We start from the raw sequence: 7,841 nt of genomic DNA, 5'->3' as shown, positions 1-7,841 counted from the left end.
TTTCTTCACCTTGCCGGACACATTGAAAGTTTACTGTAGTTACCAGCGCTAGACAATATGTACTTAAGTGTAAACGAACGACTGAGATGGTGAGTTTCGTCTACTGCAGCGGTTCCCAACCTGGGGTACGCGTACCCCTTGGGGTACGCAACGACCTGGTTGGGGGTACGCCGAAAATATTTCTTAATGGCGGACTTTATGTGTTTGTCGTACGTTACGTGATAAATCATTACGTGATTTTATGTTCAGTTTACTTTTTACTTGCTTATTGTGCGTGTTAGTTTTTGACTGATTTGTAAACGATTTAATTGTAATCAAGAAGATGGAAAAGAGGTTAAAAACTGGATCGTTTAAAACAAATCAGACTGATACGGCAAGTCAGGTGCTTAGCAAGCTTAGTACGTCCCGGGACTCAGCAGCAGAACATTCTTCTTGTGTGAGTACCAGTGATAGTAAACCTCAGAAATCTAGTACTAGTACTGGAACTTCCTCAAAGAAACGAAAATATTCAAATGAGTACTTGAAATATGGCTTTTCGTTTACTGGAGAGGAGGAAAGTAAAAACCCACTATGTGTTGTTTGTGGAGAAGTTTTAGGTAATGGTAGCATGAAACCTTCCTTACTTTTGCGCCACCTTGAATCCAAACACGCCCAGCACAAAATAAAGAAATTACCTATTTTGAACGACTTTCAAAAAATTATGGGAAAGATGGCGTGGTTTCTTCTTATTTCGCATCAGTTAACAGAGATAATGAAAATGCTGTGGAAACCTCTTTCAAAATTAGCTACCATATTGCAAATAGTGGTAAAAACCACACAATAGGTGAGGATTTGATAGCCCCTTGTATAAAAGATGCTGTTCAGTGTATGTTTGGTCAGGACTTTGTTCGTAAGGTGAACTCCATCCCGCTGTCAAACAACACAGTTTCACGGCGAATTCAAGACATTTCTAAGTACATTGAACAAAAAGTGGTTCAGCAATTAAAAGACAGTGATTTTTTTTCCATCCAAGTTGATGAAAGTACGGACATTGCTGCCCTAACAATCTTACTTGTTAATGCAAGGTATGTAAATCCCAACAAGGAGTTTGAAGAAAATCTGTTGCTGTGCCATGCATTAACTGAGCGTACTACAGGGGAAGATGTGTTCAATGTGATTTATAGCTACTTCTGTGAAAAAGAAATAGACTGGGGTAAATTGTGTGGTATATGCACTGACGGAGGAAAATCAATGTCTGGCATATATCGATCTTCAAGGGCGCGTAAAAGAAGTGGCCCCCCACGTAGCATGGAGCCATTGTTGCATCCACAGAGAGAGTCTTGCAGCCAAAAAGTTTCCGTCTTCTTTGAATGATGTTCTCAATGAAGCAGTTAAAGTAGTCAACTTTGTTAAAGCCAATGCAACAAACTCCAGACTGTTCAAAGTGCTTTGTGAAAGTATGGGTGGCATTCACTCCACGTTGCTTTTGCACAAGGAAGTAAGGTGGCTATCTCGCGGGAAGGTTCCTACAAGACTTTTTGAGCTCAGACATGAACTGCAAGTATTTTTTGAAGAGCATCCTTTTTATTTAGCCTCCAAGTTTCATGATAGTGACTGGCTTCAAAAGCTTGCTTATTTAGCTGACATTTTTTCGCAGATCAATAAACTCAACTTAGAGTTACAGAACAGCTCAATTACAGTATTCAAAGTTGCTGACAAAATTGAATCCATGCTGAAGAAAATTGATTTTTGGAAAACCTGTATTCAAAACAATCAAGCTGAAGTTTTTGGCACGCTTCATGATTTCTTGAGTGACAATAATCTGCCCATATCTGACAAAGTGAAACATCAAATAGTGACACATTTGACAAACCTGAAGGACTCTTTTAGAAAGTATTTTCCTAAACGAGGTGACGGAGAGAACTGGATTGCAGATCCTTTCAATGAAGAAAACGTCAAGACTGCTAGATTCACCGTTCATGAGATGGAAAAGCTCCTAGAACTTTTAAGTGACTCCTCCTTGAAATCCGAGTTCAAGAAGAAACCCCTTGGACAATTCTGGGTGAGCATTAGGGATGAATATGGACCCTTAGCCACAAAAGCCCTTCTGGTTTTACTTCCTTTTACAAACACAGAACTAGTTGAGAGATCGTTCTCTTCCTATGATTTCATTAAGAATAAGTATAGGAATAAGCTAAATGCAAGTCCTGACTTAAGAGTGTATTTATCAAACTTTGATATTGATTTCAAAATATTATGTGCAACAAAACAGGCCCAAGGGTCACACTAAAACAGTTTTGGCTTGTTTTAAGAATAATTTTGATTTCTTTTTTTTTCAATAAACTTATTTGCTAATTCTAGTATATTTTTGTGATAAGAAATATTGTATTTACTTTGTTATTATTTTTTACAGTTGGTATTTAGAATTTACTAAGTTTACTAGAAACATATATAGGCCTAATTTTGGAACAATAAATTTATTGTCAAATAAAAGATAAAAAAAAACTCTTGCGTAAATATTTACTTTCCATGATTAATGTTCTTGCAACTTTTTTTTCTTGGGGGTACAATTTGAAATAAATTTATCTCAAGGGGTACGGCAGTGAAAAAAGGTTGGGAACCGCTGGTCTACTGCGATCTTTTACTGCGCATCATAAGTCGTATTATTTATATTTATATAAGGTGCGTTCGCGGGTACAGTTGACAAATTGTCGCCGACAATTTCTAACCTCACTTAATATAAATAATACCGTTAATAGATAAATATACAAGGTATATTTACTTTTAATTAATATTAATAACTAATTATTAAATTATACTAGGTAAATATACCTTATATATTTATCTATTAACGATATTATTTATATCATTTTAAAGTGTGCATGCGTTTTGCTGCTAATTTGTCGCCGACTAGTCGTCGACAGCACTTAATAAGTGCTTTCGCGGGTACCTGTCGGTGACTAGTCGGCGACAAATTAGCAGCAAAACGCATGCGCTGTTTAAAATGATATAAATAATATCGTTAATAGATAAATATACAAGGTATATTTACCTAGTATAATTTAATAATTAGTTATTAATATTAATTAAAAGTTAATATACCTTGTACATTTATCTATTAACGGTATTATTTATATTAAGTGAGGTTAGAAATTGTCGGCGACAATTTGTCAACTGTACCCGCGAACGCAACTAAGATTTTACACACCTTTGCCACCCTTTGCTATCTGTTACCTGCTCAAGTAACCACGATTTGAAGTCCGTACTCGCTGAACGTTTTTAACTATATTGGAGACATGCGCAGAGAAACTTTCATATTTTATTAAATATGGAATACCTAGCGGCCACGGGCTCTTGCTCTATAATGCAAGACCAAGAATAGTATCATTTTTATCCACAATTTCATTTTTTTTTATTTGGCTCTCATTTTCTATAGCTAAGCTATTTTTAATCAATTTGTTATTTCAGCTCGATCATATTTATTTCTGAATTTACGAATGTAAATACTTTAATAAAGAACATTAAGAATGTATTGCTAGACTATTTCTAGAATGTTTCTGGAGTTTAAATATCCAGGCATCATACTATCTAGCTACGGAAAGCTCGAAACAGAAGTGGAAGATCAAGTGAATAGAGCAAACAGAGCCGCAGGTTGCCTAAATGAAACAATATCGAGAAATAAAAATATCGGAAATTAAGTGAAAGGCAGAATTTACAAAACAGTCATCAGACCAATAATGACAAACGCGGCAGAAATACGACCTGATAAAGAAAGGACAAAAAGAATGTTAGAAACAGCAGAAATTGAAACACTTCGAAAAATCGATGGTAAGACACTATGGGATAGAGCTAGAAGTGCAGATATACAACGGAGATGCAAGGTGGACAACATTTATAACTGGGTGAAAAACAGAAGAAGAGAATGGAACGACCACATAAGCCAAATGACAACAAATAGAGTAGTAGGGACGACGAGAGACGTTTACCCAATAGGAAGACGATCAGTGGGAAGACCAAGAAACCGATGAAATGACAACTTACTGGAGGCACATTGAAAACAGACAGTCATGTCTACACTCTGTCAAGAGAAGAAGAAGAAGAATGTATTTCTGAAAGCACCCCTACTAGAACAAATATTTATATAGGGAGATACAAGACCTATGGAAGACACATATAGCACCCAATTAACTTCTACCGTCCACATGAACTCCTAGTTCGAAATAAAATTAAATGCTCTTCATCCATATGGCCGTTATAGAAATACGATAGTTTTATTGAAAAGAAACGCAAGCATGTAATTTGATTTAACCTGACTTGTGGGAGATGTCCACCCTATCGAAAAAGTACATTCGGTTGTAACAATTCATTGGGGCGAGATGTTTTGACCCGAGTAAAAACAGGGATCACCCCACCTCGCCCCGATGCCCCAGGCCATACCTTCCCCCCCCCCCCTAGCACGCTGATGCGCGATGAGGGCACAACTATCGCAGCCAAATTCTCTTCATAATGGAATCCTAGGTAATAAGATTCCAATGTGGTGACCTATTCGAATTCAAAACTAGGCAAGCGTGAAGCGCTCTATGCCTTTATCTTCTAATTACTTATCCGCGGAACTAAAAATTGCTTGCTTGGGCCCCAAGTCATTGTACCAAGCCCCACTGAGATCAGTCCAATGGCTTGGTGCTCAAGTATTTTATTGTTTTTATGTTTTTTATATTTTTTTTGTGGCTTGCGCCTTTTTTATATTTTTTTTGGTGGCTTGCGCCTTTTTCTTCTATTTTTTTATGGGCTGACTTTACCTGATCGTGGTGTTGGACCTACGCTTGGGATACGTGTTTCTTCCGCACTTGGTGTTTCGAGCTACGAACTATCTACTATTTTTTTTACTTCTTTATCACTTTACTTTCACTTTATTCTTTGTGTCTCTCTTCATTTACTTTATTTATTTCACTTTATTTCCTTTACTTTATTCCACTATGTGCTGTTTAGGACGTTTGGGCTTCCATCGGTAGAAAGCGTCATACCCTAGCATCTCTCACAGTATGGGGCTTGGATGGTGTTCCAGCTCCGCGAATTTGACCCTTGCCTTGTCTGTAATCATTTCGGTGACTCTTACCTGTTGTAGCTCTCTGAACAGGAATCCTTCTGCTACGTACCTCGGGACTTTGGCTGCTTCTCTTAGGCTGCTGTTATGAACCGCTTGTATCTTCTTTTTGTGAGTTTTGCATACTTGTCCCCATGCGAGAGATGCGTATGTTAATACCGGTAATATTATGCTGTTTATTAATCTTAATCTCGTTTTTAGTCTTAATTTACTTTTTCTGCCTGTGAATCCTCTTAATGTTGCTCTCGCCATGTTTTCCTTCTGGACTGAGGCTTCTTCATGTTTTTGGAAGGTTAATCCTTTATCCATGATGACTCCCAGGTATTTGGCTTCATTTTTCCACTCGATGGGGTTGTTTTGCACCGTCAGTTGTTCTTCTGGCTGTTGTCTTCCTTTCTTGTATAGTACCGCTTGCGTCTTTTCGGAGTTGATGGCTATCTTCCGCTTTATACTCCATTCCTCGATGTCTTCTAACGCTGTTTGCAGGTTGATCACTGCTATATCTACGTTTCTATGTTTGGCCGCTATCGCTGTGTCGTCGGCGTAAAGGCTCATAAGGGTACCTGGTGTTCCTAGGTACGTCTGCGGTGTATACAGGGTGATCAACTTCTGTGACAAAGTCCAATATATCTGTTATTATACAATATACGAAAAAAGTTGTTAATAAAAGTTATAGAAACCTTTAATGTACACATTTTAAAATTAGTGAGAAATATACAGGGTCCTCCATAACACGGTGCCAAACCAAAGTTATGTTTTTTTAAATGGAGCACCCTGTATTTTATTCAAAATCTGGTTTCTCTACATTTTTCTGATTAAAAAGATATAACACTTGTCTAGGGTTATACTGAGTGTTTCAAAGTTATGAGCACTTTTATCAAAAAATCATACTGATTTGATCGCCCTGTATGATTCTAACAGTATAATATAAACTTATAGTTTTACTGCTGTTGACTGTCAATATTAAAGTAGTCTTGCAACAACGTACAATTTTTTTATCACTACACAAATTGTATACAGGGTAAGTCAAAATGCAAATAAAATATTTTCTTCATATTTTTAAATGGAACACCCTGTATTTTATATTACCATCGAAAAGTTCTTTCATTATACTTGCATATCTTTTAAATATTCCTTATACCTAAAGTTATTAGTTTTCGAGATATTTTAGTTTTATTGTTGATAACTCATAGATACGTTTATTACAGTAAATTAATTACTCATAATATTAGAAACCTCCAATGAGTTTGTTAATGATAATTAAAATTAGACTGCATTTCATTTTTTCTCCAAGTTTATGGTAAATTCTATATAGTCAAGAAAGCCACTGCGCATCCGCTAGGAAAAATATTCTAATTCGGATTTTTTGCACAATCTTACTCAAAAAGGACCCCTTTTAACAAATTTGCATGTTGCCAGGACCAAAAGTTGGTCAAAAATTTTTTAAACGTTTTTTTTTTTGTTTTTTTCCTAAAATTATTTTTTTGCATGGAACAAATTTTTTTTCGATTTTTTGGATCATTCCAAACAGAAAACGTATTTAGTGACTTTTCTCTAAAGTTGATAGTTTTTGACATATAAGCGATTAAAAATTGAAAAATTGCGAAATCGGCCATTTTTAACCTTCAAAAACTATGTGAAAAACTGAAAATTTGAATGTTGCTAAAGTAGGAAGATATTCTTTAAACATCGATTAATGAAATCCCGACGAGTTTTTTGCAATACAATATTCAAAACTCCTTTGTTTTTTAATTGCTAATCAAGCGTGCGCGACACTATTTTCCACCGTTGCATGTGTATGCAGTATGGTGCAAATGAAAGGAATAAATTCGTTATTTCATAAACCGGCGACTTTAAGGAAAAATCCCGGAACAGGTCGATTTTTATTTTTAAGTTATGATATTATGACATATAGGGTATACCAGTGACGTCATCCATCTGGGCGTGATGACGTAATCGATGATTTTTTTAAATGAGAATAGGGGTCGTGTGCTAACTCATTTGAAAGGTCCTTCAATTCTCTATTCAGTAATATAAACATTTGCATAATTATTTATACAGGGTGTCCAATAATTTAATTTTTTTGTCAATTTGCCATATGATTTAATTTAATAAAAAAATTTTTGGACACCGTGTATAAATAATTATGCAAATGTTTATATTACTAACTAGAGAATTGAAGGACCTTTCAAATAAGCTAGCACACGACCCCTATTCTCATTTAAAAAAATCATCGATTACGTCATCACGCCCAGACGGATGACGTCACTAGTATACCATATATGTCATAATATCATAACTTAAAAATAAAAATCGACCTGTTTCGGGATTTTTCCTTAAAGTCGCCGGTTTACGAAATAATGAATTTATTCCTTTCATTTGCACCATACTGCATAAATACACATGCAACGGTGGAAAATAGTGTCGCGCACGCTTGATTAGCAATTAAAAAACAAAGGAGTTTTGAATATTGTATTGCAAAAAACTCTTCGGGATTTCATCAATCTATGTTTAAAGAATATCTACCTACCTTGGCAACATTCAAATTTTCAGTTTTTCACATAGTTTTTGAAGGTTAAAAATGGCCGATTTCGCAATTTTTCAATTTTTAATCGATTATATGTCAAAAACTATCAACTTTAGAGAAAAGTCACTAAAGACCTTTTCTGTTTGGAATGATCCAAAAAACCGAAAAAAAATTTGTTCCATGCAAAAAAAATAATATTAGGAAAAAACAAAAAAAAAACGTTTAAAAAAA

This window comes from Diabrotica virgifera, chromosome 1, assembly GCF_917563875.1.
Source record: "Diabrotica virgifera virgifera chromosome 1, PGI_DIABVI_V3a".
Classification (NCBI taxonomy): domain Eukaryota; kingdom Metazoa; phylum Arthropoda; class Insecta; order Coleoptera; family Chrysomelidae; genus Diabrotica; species Diabrotica virgifera.
This window is presented reverse-complemented; position numbering follows the sequence as displayed.